We start from the raw sequence: 21,807 nt of genomic DNA on the forward strand, positions 1-21,807 counted from the left end.
AAATAGTGTAAACACAATTAGATGGGAAGACAGAGTCCTTTGTGAAACTCTGGGGCCTCTCAAGGGCTTCAGAAGTTTGTGGGGAAATTATAAAATGTGTGACTTCCCTCTTCCTTGGCACAATGTCTAACAGCATAACATTTTTGCTTTGAGTCAAGGTTATCGTCATTGATGGTGCCCAAATGGAGGCTGAGAAAGAAGGAGAAGAGGGCTAACCGTTTCTAAAGGAGCCAAGCAAGAGCTGAGAGGAGGCTGGAGCCAAGAGGGGGAAAGAGAATGAGTCTGTTACCAAGAAAGCAATTGCCTGAGACTAAATAAATGGAATTGTAAATGGTAAAAAAGAAAACAAAAGAAAGGAAGAAAAGTAGACAGGGATAGGTGTGTCCCCTAGGGATTATCACAATCCCCGGCCCTCATGTGAATCCAACAAGTATTTACTGCGCAGAGCAGAACTGGAACTGAACAGGATAGAAGAGTTTGGGGGTCAATGTTAGTTACCCCTATTGACCACCAGGTGGCATCATCATCTCATGACCTCTCTGGTGTCCCAGGTAAAACCTGGGGGGCAGGAAGGGGAGGCGTCAGTGTACAAACACTGGATTCGTGTGCGTGAATGTTCCCCGCCAAGGGTTCAGAAGTGGGTAAGAACCTGTACGAACGTTCTCAAATCAGGGGAAGTGTGCTGGAGTAGTCTTACTGCTGAAATTTGGGCCCCGAACGCCCTATAAATTTTAACCTAAACTCATTTTGTTCAAAAATTCGCCCCCCCTAAACTACTACATTTGTACATTTCTAACCATTAATATCAAGCTTAAAACACATGGAATGGGTGACTGAGCAGCAGCTTTGATGATCCATATTCAGAAAGAACCACTGCTGCAAGATGCTACATTTTTAGTGGCAGCTGTGAACTGACCTATTTCCCCAAAATACAATTATTCCAAGCTCCATTATTTCAGGCTGATTCATATATGAATATTCCTCTGGGTATTACTAAAATAAAAATCAAGTGAAACAGATTAAAAACTATATTTAATGGTCCCTAAAGAAACAGTTCAAAAAAAAAAAAAATCTGCCCATGCTAGAGAATGATACCAAAGTAGTTTAAAAGTTTCAAGCAAGTAAAGTAGAAAGAAAAACAAAATGTTCTTGTAATACGTTAATGAAGATTTGGATAAATCCTGAAAAGAAGATAGAAAACATAACTGAGAGATATGTCTTTTCTCCCCCGGCCCTTTTTTTTGACTACACCATGTGGCATGTGGGATCTTAGTTCCCCCGTTGGGGATAGAACCTGTACCCCCTGCACTGGAAGGGGGAAGTCTTAAGCACTGAATTGCCAGGAAAGTCCCCCACCTTTATCTCTTTTTTTCCCCCATTTACCTAAGCAATGACTGCTGAGTTTTCCAAATTTGGCATATTGAGTGCAGCACTTTCACAGCATCATCTTTTAGGATTTGAAATAGCTCAACTGGAATTCCATCACCTCCACTATCTTTGTTCCTAGTGATGCTTCCTAAGGCCCACTTGACTTTGCATTCCAGGATGTCTGGCTCTAGGTGAGTGATCACACCATCATGGTTATCTGGGTCATTAAGATCTTTTTTGTATAGTTCTTCTGTGGATTCTTGCCACCTCTTCAAAATATCTTCTGCTTCTGTTAGGTCCATACCATTTCTGTCCTTTATTGTGCCCATCTTTGCATGAAATTCTCCCTTGGTATCTCTAATTTTCTTGAAGAGATCTCTAGTCTTTCCCATTCTATTGTTTTCCTTTATTTCTTTGCATTGATCATTTAGGAAGACTTTCTTATCTCTCCTTGCTATTCTTTGGAACTCTGCATTCAGATGGGTATATCTTTGCCTTTTGCTTCTCTTCTTTTCTCAGCTATTTGTAAGGTCTCCTCAGACAACCATTTCGCCTTTTTTCATTTCTTTTTCTTCAGGATAGTTTTGATCACTGCCTCCTGTACAATGTTATGAACCTCTGTCCATAGTTCTTCAGGCACTCTATCAGATCTAACCCCTTGAATCTATTTGTCATTTCCACTGTATAATTGTAAGGGATTTGATTTAAGTCATATCTGAATGGTCTAGTGGTTTTCCCTACTTTATTCAATTTAAGTCTGAATTTGGCAATAAGGAGTTCATGATCTGAACCACAGTCAGCTCCTGGTCTTGTTTTTGCTGACTGTATAGAGCTTCTCCATTTTGGGCTGCAAAGAATATAATCAATCTGATTTTGGTAATGACCACTTGGTGACATCCATGTGTAGAGTCATCTCTTGTGTTGTTGGAAGAGGGTGTTTGCTATAACCAGTATGTTCTCTTGGTAAAACTCTGGTATCCTTTGCCCTGCTTCATTTTGTACTCCAAAGCTAAATTTGCTTGTTACTCCAGGTATCTCTTGACTTCCTACTTTTGCATTCCAGTCCTCTATTATGAAAAGGACATCTTTTTTTTTTTTTTTTTTTTTTTTTTTTGGTGTTAGTTCTAGAAGGTTTTGTCTTCATAGAACCATTCAACTTAAGCTTCTTCGGCATTAGTGGTTGGGGCATAGACTTGGAATACTGTGATACTGAATGGTTTGCCTTGGAAACAAGCAATGATCATTCTGTCATTGTTGAGACTGCACCCAAGTACTACACTTTGGACTCTTTTCTGTTGACTATAAGGGCTACTCCATTTCCTCTAAGGGATTCTTGTCTGCAGTAGTAGACATAACAGTCATCTGAATTAAATTTGGTCCATTTTAGTTCACTGATTCCTAAAATGTGGATGTTCACTCTTGCCATCTCCTGTTTGACCACTGCTAATTTACCTTGATTAGTGGACCTAACATTTCAGGTTCCTATGCAATACTGTTCTTTACTTCCATCACTGGTCACATTCACAACTGGGTGTTGTGTTCACTTTGGCTCAGCCTCTTCATGGGTTTCCCTGGTAGCTCAGTCTGTAAGGAATCTGCCTGCAATGCAGGAGACCTGGGTTCGATTTCTGGGTCGGGAAGATTCCCTGGAGAAGGAAATGGTAACCCACTCCAGTAATCTTGCCTGGAGAATCCCATAAACAGAGGAACCTGGTAGGCTACAGTCCATGGGGCCACAAGAGTCAGACATGACTGAGCGACTAAACCAGCACCACCTCCAGCCTCTTCATTCTTTCTGGAGTTATTTCTCCACTCTTCTCCAGTAGCATATTGGGCACCTACCAACCCAGGGAGTTCATCTTTCAGTGTCCTATCTTTTTGCCTTTTCATATTGTTCACGAGGTTCTCAAGGCAAGAATACTGAAGTGGTTTGCCATTCCCTTCTCCAGTGGACCACATTTTGTCAGAACTCTCCACCATGACCCATCTGTCTTGGGTGGCCCTACTCAGCATGGCCCATTGATTGATAGAGTTAGGCAAGGCTGTGATCCATGTGATCAGTTTGGTTACTTATCTGTGATTGTGGTTTTCATTCTGTCTGCCCTCTGGTGGATGAAGATAAGAGGCTTGTGGAAGCTTCCTGATGGGAGGGACTGGCTGTGGGAGAATCTGGGTCTTGCTCTGGTGGGCGGAGCCATGCTCAGTAAATCTTTAATCCAATTTTCTGTTGATGGGTGGGACTGTGTTCCCTGAGGAACCTGGTAGCCTCTGCCCTGCTTCATTTTGTACTCCAAGGCCAAAGCTGCGTGTTACTCCAGGTATCTCTTGACTTCCTACTTTTGCATCCCTGTCCTCTATGATGAAAAGAACATCTTTTCATCACCTGAGGCCTCACTATGGAAGGGGTAATGGTGACCGCTTTCAAAAGGACTTATGCCAGCGGACCCAGGACTGTTGTATTCAGTGCTCCTGACCCCGAGGCAGGCCACTGCTGATCCACGCCTCCATCGGAGACTCCTGGACACTCACGGGCATGTCCAGCTCAGTCTCCTGTGAGGTCCGGGCTCCTTCCTCCTGGGTCCCGGTGCACACAAGGTTTTGTTTGTGCCCTCCAAGAGTCTGTTTCCCCAGTCCTGTGGAAGTTCTGCAATCAAGTCCCACTGGCCTCCAGAATCAAATTCCCTGGGGGTTCTCAGTCGCTCTGCCAGGTCTCCAGGTTGGGAAATCTGTTGTGGGACCTGGAAATTTCCCAACAGTGTGAGAACGTCTTCGGTATAAATCTTCCCCAGTCTCTGGCTCATCTGCAGAGTGGCTTTATGGCAGAAATAATGGTGACCTCCTCCAAGAGGTTTTACGCCACACACGGGGCCTCTGAGGTCTACTGCAGCCAGAGCTCCTGTCGCTGAGGCAGGCAACTGCTGCCCTGCACCTCCACACGAGACACTCAGATGCTCAAAGGCAGGTCTGGCTCAGTCTCTTCTGGGGTTCCTGGGTCCCAGTGCACACAAGTTTTTGTGTGAGCCTTCCAAGCACTTCTGGTGGGTATGGAATTTGCTTCTAAACATGATTTCACCCTCCTACCATCTTGTTGGGGCTTCTCCTTTGCCCTTGGACACAGTCCTTCCACAGGACTGGAAAAGGTCAGTTTTCATTCCAATCCCCAAAACAGGCAATGCCAAAGAATGTTCAAACTACCACACAATTCCACTCATCTCACACACTAGCAAAGTAATGCTCAAAATTCTCCAAGCTAGGCTTCAAAGTACAAAAACTGAGAACTTACAGATGTTCAAGCTGGATTTAGAAAAGGGAGAGGAATCAGAGATCAAATTGCCAACATCCGTTGGATCATCAAAAAAGTAAGAGAATTCCAGAATCATCTACCTCTGCTTCTTTGACTACGCCAAAGCCTTTGACTGTGTGGATCACAAAAAACTGTGGAAAATTCTTCAAGAGATGGGAATACCAGACTATCTTACCTGCCTCCTGAGAAATTTGTATGCAGGTCAAAAAGCAACAGCTAGAACCGGACAGACTGGTTCAAAATTGGGAAAGGAGTACGTTAAGGCTGTATATTGTCACTTTGCTTATTTAACTTAGATGCAGAGTACATCATGCGAAATGCCGGGTTGGATGAAGCTCAAGCTGGAATCAAGATTGCAGGGAGAAATATCAACAACTTCATATGTGCAGATAACACCACTTTTATGCCAGAAAGTGGAACTAAAAAGCCTCTGAATGAGAGTGAAAGAGGAGAGTGAAAATGCTGGCTTAAAACTCAATGTTCAAAAAATGAAGTTCATGACATCTGGTCCCATCACTTCATGGCAAATAGATGGGGAAACAATAGAAACAGTGACATATCTGGGCTCCAAAATCACTGCAGATGGTGACTGCAGCCATGAAATTAAAAGACGCTGGCCCCTTAGAAGAAAAGTTATGACCAACCTAAGTAGCATATTAAAAAGCAGAGACATTACTTTGCCAAAAAAGGTCTGTAGAGTCAAAGCTATGGTTTTCCCAATAGCCATATACGGATGTGAGAGTTGAACTATAAAGAAAGCTGAGCGGTGAAGAATTTATGCTTTTGAACTGTGGTGTTGGAGAAGACTCTTGAAAGTCCCTTGGACTGTAAGAAGACCAAACCAGTCAATCCTAAAGGAAATCAGTCTTGAATATTCATTGGAAGGACTGAAACTGAAGCTGAAGCTGAAGCTTCAATACTTTGGCCACTTGATGCAAAAAGCTGATTCACTAGAAAAGACCCTGATGCTGGGAAAGATTGAAGGCAGGAGGAGAAGGGGACGATAGAGGGTTAGATGGTTGGATGACATCACTGACCCGATGGACATGAGTGTGAGCAAACTCTGGGAGATGGGGAAGGACAGAGAAGCCTGGCGTGCTGCAGTCCATGGTGTCGCAAAGAATTGGACATGACTGAGCAACTGAACTGAAGTGTTGACTACTGGATCACTTTCCATGAATCTTCCTTCCTCCGTGTGCACACAGAAGATTCAGTTCCTGGTCTCCTTCTGCACTCCCTGACTGGCGATCCATCCTTCAGCAAAGCTCTGTTGATTTCCTGGGGAAAAGCTGCAAAGTTTCAGCCCTCACAGAGATCTCCCTTCCCCGACCAAGTCTCACTCCTTTATCTGCTGAAGGCCTACCCTTGGGGGTCTGTGGACCTTGAACTGCCCCAAGAAGGAGATTGAAGTGAGGTTCCATTTCCTTTTCTTTACTATGCAGGATTTCACATACCAATTCATGTAACATTTGCAGAAGAGGTCTTAGGAATATTTATGCAAGGCTCCCCAGGAAAGCATTTGACTGCCATGGACTTGAGTCATGGATTCCTGACACTTTCCAAGGAGTGCCTCTGATCCTTGACCATTTGCAACAGTGATGCAGGACTGTGGTGTCCTTGAAGTTTTTTAAATAGGCCTAGGAAGAATGAGGGGAGAAGGAAATGGCAACCCACTCCAGTGTTCTTGCCTGGAGAATCCCAGGGATGGGGTCGCACAGAGTTGGACACGACTGAAGTGACTTAGCAGTAGCTGTAGTAGGATTAATGAGGGATACGTGCACCCAAATTATTATCCTCAGTTCTACAGGTTAATGTGGATAAGATATGAGGAGATCAAAACCACAGTGAGATCTCTAACCTCGTGCTTGTTAGAAGTGCCATCACCAAGAAACCAAGAGATAGCAGATGCTGGTGAGGATGAAGAGAAATGGTAACCCATATGCCCTGTTGGAAAGGCTGGAAAATGGTGCAGTCAGTATGGAAAATAGTACAGAGTCTCTTCAAAACGTTCAAAATAGAAGTACCACATAATTCAGCAATTCCACGTCTCGGGATATATCTAAAAAAATGAAGACATTATGTCGAAGAGATATCTGTACCCCATGTTCATTGCAGCACTATCTGTAAGTGTCCAGTGACAGATGAACAGAGAAAGAAGTTGTGGTGTATATGTGTGTGTGTGTGTGTCTGTGTATAAATATATATGTTGTTGCTAAGTCGTGTCTGACTCTTTGCAGCCCCACAGACTGCAGAAAGCCGGGTTCCTCTGTCCTTCACCATTTCCTGTGTGCGCATGAGTCCTCAGTCGCTTCAGCCATGTCCGACTCTCTGGGACCTCATGGACCATGGTCCAGTCAGGCTCCTCTGTCCATGGGATTCTCCAGGCAAGAATACAGGAGTGGGTGGCCATTTCCTTCTCCAACTGTCTCCTGGAATTTGCTCAAATTCATGTCCACTGAGTTGGTGATGCTATCCAACTATCTCCTATATATATATACACATATATGCATACACACATATATACATATACAAAGGGGTTTTCCAGGCGGCACTAGCGTTAAAGAACCTGCCTGCCAATGCAAGAGATGTCAGAGACGTGGGTTCGATCCCTGGGTGGGGAAGATCCCCTGGAGAAGGAAATTGCTACCCACTCCCGTATCACACCTGGAGAATCCCATGGACAGAGGAGCCTGGTGGGTCCAGAGGGTCGCAAAGAGTCAGACATGAGTGAGTGACTGAGCACACACACAGAAAAAAACTGGGAGGAAGGAATACACACACGGCTCCACATTTATGCACACGTCTGTTATCTCCACCTTCACTGAAAAAGAAAGAAGCAAGCTGGGAGGAAACAGCAGATTCAGAAAGAGCAGTCAGACTCTCCCGTCGTGTTTCCACAAGGCAGGATGCAGAGATGAAGAGTGTCACTCGACCTCGTGAGTGACAGTGTTTTTTCCTTTACAGATCTTTTTTCTGGCCGTGGCACACAGCAAGCAGGATCTTAGATCCCCCACCAGGAGTCCAACCCATGCCCCCTGCAAAGGACACGCCGAGTCCTAACCAGTGACCACCAGGAAAGTGCCCTCTTTCCAGTTCCACGGCAGGTCTTTTTAGCTGCACCTGTATGGTCCTGCTCGCCCACCCCTTCCTGGACACTGTCAGAAACTTACAGCCAGGGGAGTGTCTGATTTTTACTGACGCCAGAGTAGCAAAGGCATTCACACCCCAGGAATGCTTGCACAGAGCCAAGAACAGGGCTTAATCAAATAGGTGGAAGATTGCTTCACCCATCTGTAAGGAGAGTCTCCCAGCTTGCACCTTGGACTTTTCAAAAGAGGCCAAGAGGGCTCTCTGCTAAAAAGAAAAGCCCCCTTTCTCAACACATGTTTTGCTGTCACTTGTCAACACACTTTTTTTTTTTATTTTGCATTGAGAAACCAGAGCAAAACATAGGCGTGAACTTTGTAGCTATTTAACTCAAAAACCAAAGACCAGCCAGATGGTTCAGAAGCCAACAGTGGTTGGATGACCACAACTTTTAGCTGTGTGTTTGCAAACACACATGTATGTTACGTTGTGTACATTACATAGAAAGTCACTGTAGCACATACAACCTTTCTACGGTCAATGATAATCAATACTGGCCCTGTGATACATTTTTCTGCCTTCACAGAGTTAAATGGAAATCCACCAAGGGATTTAGCTAATAGGTGGCTCCAGTGAATATATTTAAGTCAAGAAATTCTCAATATGAGATTTCTCTGGGCATGGAGCCCAAATTAGTCTTATGGAGCTCAATCTCTCATATTTATTTTCAAGTAAATTCTTTATAAATTATCATTCTATTATCCATGATATAAACTTTGAAGGGTCAATATATAAGAGAGAAAAAAGCAGAAGGCTGTGCAACTTACAATCACAATGGCAGAAAAATGGAGTTTGCATGCCAGTTACAATGTAAGAGCCAGAAGAGCAGGAGGATTTTCTGGGCTTTACGGCAGCTCAGAGTCCATCTGTTTCATCTGCTATTTGGCTGTCTGAACGGTTGGACTTTATTTCCTCTACATCATCCTGAACTTTTAAGAACAAACAAAAACTTTTAGCCAAAGATTGGGCACAGATGTGTTGCATTACATATTTAAATAGGCTTTATGTGCACCTCCTCTATAAATCTTAGATAATTTACTGTATGTGGGCTCCAGAAGCCTATTTGTCTGAGTCTTTAACCTGCAGTTCAGTGTCCAGCACAAAACAGCTATTTAAGGCAAATATTGTTTTTTAACATATATACATGCAATCTCGAAAGGTGGTACGGATGAACAAACCTATCTGTAGGGCTTCAGCGGAGATGCAGACATAGAGAACAGACTTCCAGACAAGGGGTCGGGGTGGGAAGAAGAGGGTGGGATGAACTGAGAGAGTAGCGTTGAAACATATACACTATCGCATGTAAAATCAGAGAGCCAGGGGAAATTTGCCGTGTGACACACGGAGCTCAAACCTGGGGCTCTGTGACAACCTAGCGTGGTGGGAGGAGGGAGGGATGTTCAAGAGGGAGGGGACATATGTATTCTTATGGCTGATTCATGTGAATGTACGCCAGAAACTAACACAATATTGTAAAGCAATTGTCCTCCAAATAAAAATAAATAAAATTTTAAAATAATGAAAGAACACTGGATATTTGAAAGTCACAATCGGGCCACATAAACTGCAAAAGCAAGCAAAAGTATCTAGAAATAGTTCTTATTTAAAGATTTTTGTCCAGTGTTTTTAAAAGTTCTAATTATTCTTGTTGGTACTAAAAACACTACTTCACGGGGTTTGATTGTATCACACAGTAAACGCTGTTACATAGGAAATATACAATATTTAAAAATTGTCCATAGGACATGTATTTCACGGCAATCATAGAGTACTAGCCCATGTTGCACGAATTGTGTTAAATTTCTATCAAGGTGGAATCATAGATCTGGAAGAAATCTCAAGTTAGCAAACGGTTCAGCCTGCTCCCATGCAGGTGGACCAACCAGTCTCCTATAAGAGGCGATGGCGGTCTCTGCACATTTAGAGATCTCTCCATAAAGCATCCTTTGAAGGTCAGGGGAAGGGAGGCTCCAACAGGGCAGCTGATGGCCCATTGTTGGCTCCAAGGCTGTTGAGTAGGTTGGACAGACAGTCTTATTGGAGGAAGCCTGTCCTTGTTCCTTCTGTGGGAGAATTTTTGCCTCCTCCTAAACATCCTGGGGTCACTGCCTGGAACCTAGCTTTACTGAATGGGGGAAACCAGGTCTGACCCAGTGGACCAAGCTGTCCAAAGTAAGGTGCCAACTGGGGAATCAGGGCAACTGCCAGACTAGACTTCAGCACCTAAGAATGAATGAGGTCATCTGTGGAGGTGTGTGCCTCTGAGGTCCTCTTACAGTCTGGGTCAGAAGGCCGTGGTGGCAGACACGGCATCAGGCAGAGACAGCAGAAGTGCATGGACCACAGCAGTGGGCACGCCTCCCAGACAGAACTGCTGTTGGGTGAACCCAGTTAGCAGGCCAAGAGCACCCAGAGGCCCGTCTACAGAACTCAGAGACACCCTCTCATCGTGCCAACTCTGTTAGAACCTGTGGGATTCTAACTTACGGAGGTGACTCAGTGAACATGGAGAGGTTAATGCCGTTGAAAGAATTTCTCACATTTTCTGAAGGAACGGGGGGTACACGGAAGCACGTGGAGAAGCACCAGGTTTGGTCAGAGCAGAAGCAGGAGTGGGGAGACCGCAGGCCACAACCTTTACTGGGGCTTCCCTGGGAAAGGCAAGGTTTAGGGTTGGCTTGAATAATTCTAGCACGGGCTTCAAAGCGTAGGGGCTGTCTCTGGTGGTCTGGTATGCAGCCCTGGATTGATACAGAGCTGGGGAAATAATGGCTTGGTGTGTGAGTTAAATAAAGGAGGCGGTCGGGGATATGCATTTGGGACTGGGCGGGGGGTTTGTGGCATGAATTTCACACCCCCCAAAAAGCTGGATCACAGTGGAGATGGAAACAATTTTGGCTGTTCGTTTGGCTCTGGGATGGCTGAATGCCAAGTGGACAAACACAGAATCTAAGCGATCACAATCACAACACTTTAATATACCCCATTGTTTTGCCCTTTGGGAACCTCTGTTTTTATATTTATGTATTTATTTGGCTGCACTGGGTCTTCATTGCAGCATGCGGGATCTAGTTCCCTGACCAGGGGCCGAACTTGGGCCCCTTGAACTGGGAGGGGAGGCTTAGCCACTGAACCACCAAGGAAGTCCCTTTGGGAACTTCTTTACTTTCCAGGCCTACGAGGTGATCCAGACACCTCTTGTATTTTCCCTGCTCTAACCCTAGAAGCAGCAGCCTCTTCAAGGATCCCTGGTTGCTTTTATTGGAACACGGTGTTGGCAACCAAGCGGCAAATGCTGGTCCTCAGTACTGCGTCTCTAGTAGTGAGTTCTTGCCACTGAGGTGCCATTGTTTCCAGGTCCTCTGACGAGACAAGCCAGGAAATACATGTGTGTGCATAAACCCAAGGATATACATGCATACTTCTTCTTTTTAAAGAATATTTATTCGGCTGTGTCGGGTCTTGACTGTGTTGGAGAATCTTCCGTCGTGATGCATGGATTCCCTAGTTGTGACGTGCGGGCTCGGGAGTTGTGGTGCCCAGGCTCCAGAGCACGTGGGTTTCAGTAGTCACGGCACGCACGTTTGGTTGCTCTGCGGCATGTGGCATCCTAGCTTCCCAAACAGGGATCAAACCCTGCATTGCAAGGCAGATTCCTAACTACTGGGCCACCAGAGAAGTCCCACACGTATATTTCTAATTATCTGTATCTACCTATCATCTCTCTGCCTATATTAAACTGAACATGAATTCATACTGATGCCTCCAACACTATTTTAGAACAATGGGGTTCATTCTAGATTTCCCCCTTGCTTATTTGTAACTTCTTTTTTTCTTTGACAGTGAGAAACCTGGCTCAGGTCTACCCAAACCACCGCTGATAATAATGAATCAATTTTGAATGAAGACAGAAAATAAAGAAGCAACGTGCTCTTCATGACAACTGTCCATGCTAACCACCACTCTGCTGTGACATGGCGGAGAACGTGGGTCCTGGGGTCAGCCCCCTGGGTGTGAGTTCCAGCTTCATCACTTAAGAGCTGTGTTGTCGGCGGACAAACCAGTTAAGTGATCTATGTCTCAGCTTCCTCCCCTCTCAAAAGGATTCATGAAAGGACATAGCTCACAGGGTTGATGGAAGAGAGAAGAAGTTAACAGAAGAAAAGCACTTAGGATAGAACCCGGCTCATGATACATGCTCAGTAATTAACTTTTTAAAAAAAGTATACACCAGAAGATTTATTTAACCAAAATCTCCAATAGCCAAGAGTGACCCAACGACTTACAATTTTGAGTGTTTTGTAAAAACAATTCGTAAATCAATATAATACAAAAAAAAAGTCACTTCAGTATGGAAAATTTTCAGCGGTTTAATATTTGTTCAAGATGAATCAATGCATTCCTCTGCAGCAAACTCTTTAACCATAACTTCTCCAAATTACACATCATTCCTTTAGCATGCTGTCATGATATCTACTTTCAATCCTCTTTTATCATTATTACTGTTTTCCACTGGACTTATTTCCTTTTCGCTGAGAAAGTTGATTTTTTTTTTTATTTGAAGTCTGATCTTCCTTCAGGTCTGAAGTTTTTATTTTATTATGTACTAGTCCATCACTTTAATATTCCCAGTGAGAAAGCAGCACGTGGGTATTAGTATGCAACCTTGACATTTTAGGAATATTTTAAATCTCTGCACTGGCAGTTTCTTTAAAAATGTAAAAAATATCTGAAATATTTAGCTTTTGCAAAGATATAAAAGACATGTCCTGAATTTATCATTCAGATATATCTTATTTGAGCATTATAGCTGCTCTGTAGATTGCCCGTACTTTTTCTTCTAAAGTTCACGGCTATTGGTTCATAATTAAACAAGGTCTTGTACAGTCAGGTGAAATCAAAATATTATAGAACTGGAGACAACATGCAAAGTCGATCACAGCAATACTTACAAAACTCAGTCTAAGGAGTAACCTGGATGGAACTTATTCAAGAGGAGCTCAGGATTACCGTTAAACACACAGATTCTCCTACCCGCTTCTCCAGGACAGTCTTATGCAATAGACCTGAGCCTGCAAATCGGAATTTACATTTGGAAACACTTATTTTAATCCAAGATCCTGATTTTATAAGGAAACTGAGTCCCAGGGAAGAAGTTCTCTCCGCCCCACCTCCATCCACCCACCCAGCGTTTGGGAAGCACCGCCTCCTATTTAGGGCTCTGTTGCAAGTTTGGGGACAGTGCGTTGCTGCTACGCATGGCCGGTGGAGTTGCACCTGGGTACAGACTTTCAGACAGACGGTTTGGCAATACATGTCAAAATATTAAATGCGCTTTATCTTTTGATCCTATGATTCCAGATGAAAACAGAATTTCTGAAATTGTCACTCAGACCACTTGCATCAGAAGCAGCTGTTGAGGTTGTGGATTTCATCATCTCGTGTCAATCGACTGAGTCATAACCTCTGGGAGTGGGACCCAGTAGTCTGCGTTTTTAACAAGGTTACCAAGAGGTGAACAAGTCACCGAAGCTGGGAGAAATGCTGCCCTTACAGGCGTGAGGGTCAGAGTCCTGGGGGGCAGGGCTGCGATGCGGGCATCCACACAGAGGAGCAGTGGCCCCCACCCCCGGTATGGGACAGGGAGCATCGGAGGCCCAGGAGGGTAAGAGAAGTGTGTGTTTGCATGGGGAGGAAGACGGGCAACGCGAAAATGCTGTCCTCAGGGGGCGGCCCCCCACCTGGTGTGGGATCCCGCCGAGCCAAAGGCGTCCGGGAGGGGGTGGGCCAGGCATGAGGCTTGCAGGCCGCCTGGGGGCGGGGTGGTACCACCAGGGAAGGCGCCTCTGCAGCCTTGTCGGTTACACTCCTGGGTGTTGATTACATACATAAATACAGTGAGGACAGGAGAGTCGGTTTTCTCCCAGGTAGAGAAGGGAGTGAACAAACACGAAAAGGAAAGAAGACTGCAGTGAATGCTGTGATGCTGGCTGTGATGTGAAGGAATTCCTGTGACCGAGAAAGACATGGGCGTGTAAATGTGTTTACTAGGAGGGCTGGGGTGGCTCTCCGACAGCGATGAGTTCACCTAAGTGCCCAAATGCCAGTTTATAAACACTGCTCCTTGCCCACAAAAAGGAACTGGGTGGGGTCCCTGGAGAAATAGCGGAGTTGGGCGCTGGGGCTGAGAAAGGATGAAAGGAGCCTGGAAAGTCTTCTTGTGCCAGAAAACAAGGAAGTGCCCAAAGAAAGATGGAGCTACGTCAGAGGACACAGGAAACAGACCGCAGGAGCTCCTGTCCTCGGCCAAATCTAAGACAATTTGAGCATTAAAAAAAAAAAAAGATGGCATAGTTGCCAGGAGCTCAGGGGAGGGGAGCATGGGTACAGAGTCTGAGAAAGATGGGGGTCCTGGAGATGGACGGTGGTGATGGTTGCAGAACACTGTGAATGTTTTGAGGGCCCCTGAGTTCAGTCATTTAAAAATGACTAAAATAGCAAGTGCTGTATTTATTTTGGCATAAACATGATGGAATGGAGTATAACACACAGAATAAAAAATAATCCATAGGTCCCTAATGATCAAAAAAATTTTTTAAATGACAATAATAAGGACAAAAAGAGATAGGGAAAGGTCTTCACATAAAATGCTGGCTGAGGGACTTTCTTGGTGGTCCAGTGGTTAAGAATTTGCTTTGCAATTCAGGGGACGCAGGTTCGAGTCCAAGTCGGGGCAACTCACCCCTCAACTAGAGAGGCCATTTGCCACAAATACTGTGCCTGAGCACTCTAGAACCCGTTCTCTGCAACTAGAGAAAAGCCTTTGTACCACAACAAAGAGCCAGTGCGAACATTTAAAAAATAAAATGAAAACAGAGCCAGATTTTAAAAGCTGGCTGATAAATGGAAGGGAAACACACCCCATTTTGGAACCAACAATGTAATAACTGATGTATGTAAGCATGGAAAAAAGAAAGCTGAGCGCCGAAGAATTGATGCTTTTGAACTGTGGTGTTGGAGAAGACTCTTGAGAGTCCCTTGAACTGCAAGGAGATCCCGCCAGTCCATCCTAAAGGAGATCAGTCCTGGGTGTTCATTGGAAGGACTGAAGCTGAAACTCCAGTACTTTGGCCACCTGATGCAAAGAACTGACCCACTGGAAAAGACCCTGATGCTGGGAAAGATTGAAGGCAGGAGGAGAAGGGGATGACAGAGGATGAGATGGTTGGATGGCATCACTGACTCAAAGGACGAGTTTGGGTAAACTCCTGGAGTTGGTGATGGACAGGGAGGCCTGGCGTGCTGCAGTCCATGGGGTTCCAGAGTTGGACACATCTGAATGACCGAACTGAACTGACTGAAGCGTGGATCTTGGATAAATGCCAAAGCCAGCAGGTTAGTGGTTTGTTTGGGAAAAGGATATGTGTATACTCTCCAAGTATCACCTCACAGATGGCTACTAGTTACCGAGGAGAAGAGGCCTTTACACAGGTATCATGTCCACACCCGTCAGACACCACCCTGGGTGACTGGGTCATGCACGGGACCGACGAGGACGTCAGAGGTCTCCTGATGTGATGAGGTGGGAAGTATGAACCTAACCGTGGCATTTTCTTGACAAATCTTTTCATCTTGAAGAAGTCATCAAAAACCAGACTGGGGGATATTCTGCAAAACTGCTAGCCTTGACTCTTTGTCACTGTCATGGAAGAATTTTTAAAGAATAAAAACTCTTTGTCACTATCATGGAAGAATTTTTAAAGAATAAAAAAGAATAAGTAACTTGGCGGTCCAGCGGTTAGTCTTAACTACTCCCCTGATCCCTGAGCTAAGATCCCACGTGCCTTGGGGCCAAAAACCCAGAATGTAAACAACAGAAACCATGTTGTAACAAATTCAATAAAGTCTTTAAAAATGGTCCACATCCAAAAAAAAAAAAAAAAAAAAACTTAAAAAAAAGAAAAAGCAGAAGGATGTTCAAGATTAAAGGAAATGAAAGAGACAGGACAATTCAGTGCTACACGACGTCCTTGACTGCATCCTGTTTTTTTCTTTAAAAAAAAACAACACCCAAATAGCTATACAGGACATTTTAGGGTAACCAGGGAGATTTGGGTATGGACTGTATGTTAACTAATCCTTATTATATCAATTTTAACTAGCGGGGGTTGATAAAAATGCTATGACTATAGCAGAGAATGTCCTTATTTTTACTTTTATTCATGGTTGAATAGAAAATAATCTTTATCTATAGACAGAGACATAAAAGTAATGTGGCAGCATGTTATTATCTCCTGGTGAATCTAGAAGACAGTTACATAGGTATTCATTTTATCATGCTCTCAATTTTTCTATAGTTTTCACGTTTTTCAAAATAAAAAGAATCCAACTGTCTTGGACATGTCCCAAGAAGTAAATGGCTCCAATTTCTTATTGTTTAAATATTAAAATAACACTATTACAACAGTAATAACAATATTCCACATATTTAAAGACATAAAAACAGGAATTTCCCTGGAGGTCTTTATATGAATGAAATTTTTCTGAACAAATTCTTTTGTTTCTTGCTTCTTTTGTTGGGGTTGTTCAGTCACCCAGTCAGGTCCACCTGTTTGCAACCCCATGGACGGGAGCATGCCAGGCCTCCCTGTCCCTCGCCACCTCCTGGAGTTTGCCCAAGTTCAAGTTCACTGCATCAGTGATGCCATCCAGCCATCTCATCCTCTGATGCCCTCTTTTCCTTCTGCCCTCAATCTTTCCCAGCATCAGAGACTTTTCCAATGGTCAGCTATTCACAACGGGTGACCAAAATACAGGAGCCTTAGCTTCAGCATCAATTCTTTTTTGTGTAGCTAGAGTTGATCCTTTTATCATTGCTCTATTGTGTTGTTTAAACAAACCACATGATATATTTATCCACTACAGTCTTTATCAGACATGTGCATGCTTCACTTTTGGGCTATTGTAAATAATAAACCCTAAACATTGTGGTACATGGATCTAACACATGTATGTGTGAATTTCTCTAGGGATACACCTGGGAATGGAATCAGTAGGTCATAGGATGTGGATATCCTCCATTTTCTTAGACATGGCAAAAATGTGTCTGTACCAGTCTGCATTCCCACCCATCACTGATGACAATTCCTGTTGCTCCACATACTTACCAACCCCTGACATTATCACATTTAAGTTTTTTGCCAAGGTAGTGGCCGCATGGACAGAAGAGCCTGGTGGGCTGCATTCCATGGGGTCGCAAGAGTCGGACACGACTTAGCAACTAAACCACCAGCACCAGCAGCTGCATGAGTATTTCTCATTGTGGTTTTAGTTTTCATTTCACTGGTTCTTAATGATGTTGAGCACCTTTCCACATGTTTATTGGCAAAACCTATTTCTTTGAACATGCTTTATTACACAGACCGTTTTTCCTCTTTATTCAATTTGAAAATCCACAAATCAAATGCATTTGGGAGATTATATTGTAGTTAATTTCTCAAAGCCAAATTTACAGCATTGAGTCAACATCAGGAAATCAAGAACTAAGAGGAAGAAAGAAGATGAAGAGGAGAAAGAGAGACTGATCAATAAGTAGGAAAGAAAGATTTTAGTGGAAAATCTGAGGGATAGGAAAGGAGATGTAAAATTGTTTTAAAAGATAGGGATGAGGGACTATAATCTCATCGTTTATTTTTTATTTCTTTATTTACTTATTGGCCCTGCTGTACACAACTTGTGATCTCAGTTCCCCAACCAGGATCGAACCTAAGCCCTCTGCATTGAAAGCTGGGTCCCAGATTTCATCTTTTTTTTTTTCCCGGATTCCATCTTTTAAAGCTGTTTTTCATGGATTATAAAGTTGGAATGGGGGAAACATGCAAATTAAAGATGGTAAAAGGAAAATGGAAACTTACATTATTTTATTATGTAAGGAAGAATGTAAATGGATATTTATTCTAACAGTCTACCCCACAGAGCATATAAGAGGTCCCTTCTGAGCGCCTCACACATACAAACATGGCATTTGAACTTTTGTTCCTCTGCAGTAATAAGACAGCTATTACCTGTTTCCTATCCTTTTGCTCACTGTGGCTCTCCATATGCAGTGAAACAGGTAAAATCTAACCTGTCTGAGGCTGCTTACTGCTGAACTGGAATGATGGTTGCTGCCTAAGGTGCTGGGATCGTAATTAAGTGGAAGGGAAGTGGCTTGGTAACGGAGCTTTCTGGTTTGGTCTGGCACTGGGAATTCTTAAAAGGTCATACGCCTCTCTGTTTTTTTTTTCTTTTTTAAATTTTTATTTTTTTGGCTGCACTACTTGGCTTCCTGACCAGTGACTGAACCCACACCTCCTGCACTGGATCACCTGGGAAATCCCTCGTATGCCTCTTTAAGGACTGTCTAGACAATATCGTTTAGGAACTGTGGATTAGGGTTACCTATTTATGATAACTAATAGAGGTAGAGATGTTGTTTAACACTTCAGATGCAGAAAAGCAAAAACAAAAAAGTCACTGTTCAATCTAGGGGAAAAAAAGTTCATTATTTAGAAGTTCCAGTTTATATAATCCCTGACTTCCTGGAGACACAGGGGATATTAAAATATTAAAAACCAGTTCCTCTTGTCCTACACGTGAGTTGACTCAAGAGCTTAACGATAAAGGTTATAACAATAATTCATTCAGAGATGTATTACACGCTAGTAATGGATTCTTACACATATCCTTGAAAATGGAGACCACATTTTACAAAGAAATAAACTAAATCATATCAAATTACTGAAGAGTTCTAGGCCAAACACAGGATTACAGATGGGTTATTTAATTCTACTAGACTTGGATATTTCCTTCCCAAGATTCAGTCCCAAATCCTTAGCCCTTAACAGAATTTTCGGATGGGTGACACTCAATGATATACTCACAGTCCTGACCTTTTGAGTCTTGACCTTTAATCTTCTGCTGGGGTATCTCTAATTTCTAAAAATCAAAGTCTGTATCAGATCCCCTTTTGGACTTCCTCATTTATTTCAGCTCTATGAGTCTCTCCTGATGGCCTAAAATCTTGGAATCGGACCAGGTTCCTCCTTCTGGTCTAGTCACCACTTAATCTAATCAGGAGCAAATTCTTGCCGGATCATTCCTTTCCATGCCCTCCTCACTTTATTTCTAATCCAGGCTTTTATCTCACTCATACCTATACTATCACGCCAGCCTCCTAACTAGACGGCTCCAGCCAGTCTTGGGTTATTGCACGCCAGATTCAGTCTGGAGTTTCCAGCACCCATGTCCTCCTGTAAGCCCACTGGCCCTGCCAGGCTGGTCCATTTTGGAATCAGGTCCTAGCATCTCAACCCCATCCATTTGCCTTACAGATCATTTTTGTCATGTATACTGTCTTGATGAGACCTTCCTTTGCGACAGCCCCCACTCTCTTCATTTGCTGTCTGAATGCTCTCCCTTGACACTACGGAAGCATACACAAGACTGTGTTCTTTAAGTTTTGTGACTGGCTCCATCTCCAATGAAGTTAGCAAGAAAAAAAATAAAAAGCTGTTTTTCATGGATTATAAAGTTGGAATGGGGAAAAATGCAAACTAAAGATGGTGAACAGAGAATGGAATCTTACGTAAGAAAGAATGTAAATGAATTCCTTACAAGCAAGTGTCTTTTACACCTTACTTTTTTTCCAGTATACATATATATACTGGATTAAAAAGAATCCTGGGCATCCTTCCTTATCAGCAAACACATTTTTGCGCAAGGCTTTCTAAATGCCCGCTGAGTATGAATATTTCATTTGCTTAGTCCTTTAATGACAGACAGTGGTGATTTTTTCAGCTTTATTATTATCAAGCATGCTACAATGAACATTCTTGCATATCTAGAGGAACTTTAATATCCATACGTAAAGTAGTAGCCCTGAGGGATTTCACTGGTGGTCCTGTGGTTGAAGATTCACCTGCCAATATAAGGAACAGAGGTTCTCTCCCTGGTCTGGGAGGAGTCCACATGCCTCGGGGCAACTAAGCCTTTGTGCCACCACTACTGAGGCCTGCCTGCACTGCACCAAGAGAAACCGCCACAATGAGAAGAGCAGCAGAGAGTAGCCCCCACTCTCTGCAACTGGAGGAAGTCCTAGCGCAGCAACAAAGACCCAGTGCAGCCAAAACTAAATAATTTTACATATCGCATAACTAGGATTGCTAAATATGTATATATACTGGATTAAAAACATATATTTGGACAGATATAACTAATTCTCTGTTGAAATAATTTTCACTCTCCACTCTCATTTTTGATACCACTCAATTTCCGGCCACCCAGGATTTGACATGGGAGCTTTGTTTAATGGCAGCTCATCCCCACCGACCATCAGTATTGGAAAACAAGGAAAGCTGGGAGACAAGGGAATTGAAGGCCAGAAAACTGGAATAATCTGGGATCCGGGGCAAGAGACAACATCATCCTTCTGAACTGGAGCCAAATGAAATCTAAATGTAGCATCTATAAAATAGTGGATAATCTTCATGTTGATTTTATTTTTACAGATGTGAATATAAACAAAATGAAATGTCATCGTCTTAACCCCTAGGGATTCTCTGAAGGGGTGGTACTATGTAAACTGAGTGAACTCAGAACAGCAGAATGAAAACTCGATCGAGACAAAAACCCTGCAGAGGAGGGACTTTCCTTTCTATTATCTGAACTGCTTTTGTGTGGTAGACCTGGGTTCAATCCCTGGGTTGGGAAGATTCCCTGGAGAAGGGAACAACTATCCACTCCAGTATTCTGGCCTAGAGAATTCCATGGACTGTATAGTCAGTCCACTGGGGTGGCAAAGAGTCAGACTAGACTGAGCGACTTTCACTTTCACTGAAGTCTTAGATTTATGGGACACTAAACAACCATTGACAGCTGTGTGCTATTTTGGATTCCTCACTGGTTTTAGAAGTTGGGTAAGGAAACTGACTTATCTGAAAGTTTATCAAATTTGAAATTAACTGAGAAGTATCATGCAGTAGTTTATCCCCGTGAAACAAACTAAATTGTGGCCATGGCAAAGCATGTCACTTTTTTCTTTAGTAGCAGGATGCAGACATTTTAATATAAAACATGTTTTCTAACTGTTTAGGGGAGGGAAGCATATAGGAAGCAAGGTTTAAAGAATGGCTTGGCTGGGTTGCCAGACGATGTTATTATTAATAGTATACCATGACACAAATTTTGACCATGGTAACGGGCCAATTTAGAGCACTCCAAAACAAAGCTTCTCCTTCACTCAGAAGTGTCTGAGATAGGTTTTACTCTTATCTTCTCCCCAGCATTCAGAAGTACAACCTTAAGCTTACACTAGGATGGCCCATCTCACCTGGAACAGGGCGAGGCTTGCCCTGTGGCATCACTTCTTGATGAATGGAGTGAGGCTGAACAACGGAGCAAGGGGAAGGGGGCTTCCCTTAGTCACCGGTGAAGCCTGGCTTCCTGGGTGCACACGAGGAAGACCTAAAAAGATAAAGAAAGCGAATTCATCTTGGCTGGGTACCTTCCCTGCCTCCTGCGCCCTAGGGTAGCTCCTGAGTGCAAGCCTCTCAGCTCTCTAGAGTGTCTTGTGGTTCAAGTTTCTACTCAAATGCTCCAGGAACGGATACAACCCCTCTAAGGCCCTCGCCCGAGAAGACAGGTCCAGTCCTCACCACGAAGCTGTTCCAAGCCCCTGAGCCTCCATCCTTACCCGGCGCGACCAACCTCCTCCTCGGAGATGGACCACAGACGCCCCCGAGGCCTGGAGGACCAAAGGCCGTCCCCACCTCCAGGGCGGCTGCTACACTAACGGCGGCAGCTCCGCGCCCTGGGGAACCTCAGTTCACTTGACTTCCTTAGGCGAATCCAGGAGGGAAGGCGGACGCGGCTGCAGACCCCCCTGAAAGCCCATGTTGTGCGCTGTGTCCCGCGCAAGGTGGGGAAAAGTCTTTACTACGAGGCGGCAA

At 43.8% G+C, this 21,807-nt stretch overlaps 1 protein-coding gene across 5 annotated transcripts in view; it reads right to left on the minus strand.

Annotated features, from left to right (window-relative positions):
• Positions 1-21,807, minus strand: part of DCTD (dCMP deaminase) — a 116,084-nt gene that overhangs the window by 93,228 nt on the left and 1,049 nt on the right. For 4 of the 5 annotated variants that reach the window (XM_065947250.1, XM_065947245.1, XM_065947242.1 and 1 more), the window contains exon 2: positions 21,189-21,322. The gene's annotated coding sequence lies outside the window, so the exon portion shown is untranslated. Of the gene's footprint in view, positions 1-21,188; positions 21,323-21,551; positions 21,738-21,807 lie in introns of those variants that run through there. The other variant, XM_065947248.1, reaches the window with a different exon arrangement.

This window comes from Muntiacus reevesi, chromosome 10 (genome assembly GCF_963930625.1).
Source record: "Muntiacus reevesi chromosome 10, mMunRee1.1, whole genome shotgun sequence".
NCBI lineage: Eukaryota > Metazoa > Chordata > Mammalia > Artiodactyla > Cervidae > Muntiacus > Muntiacus reevesi.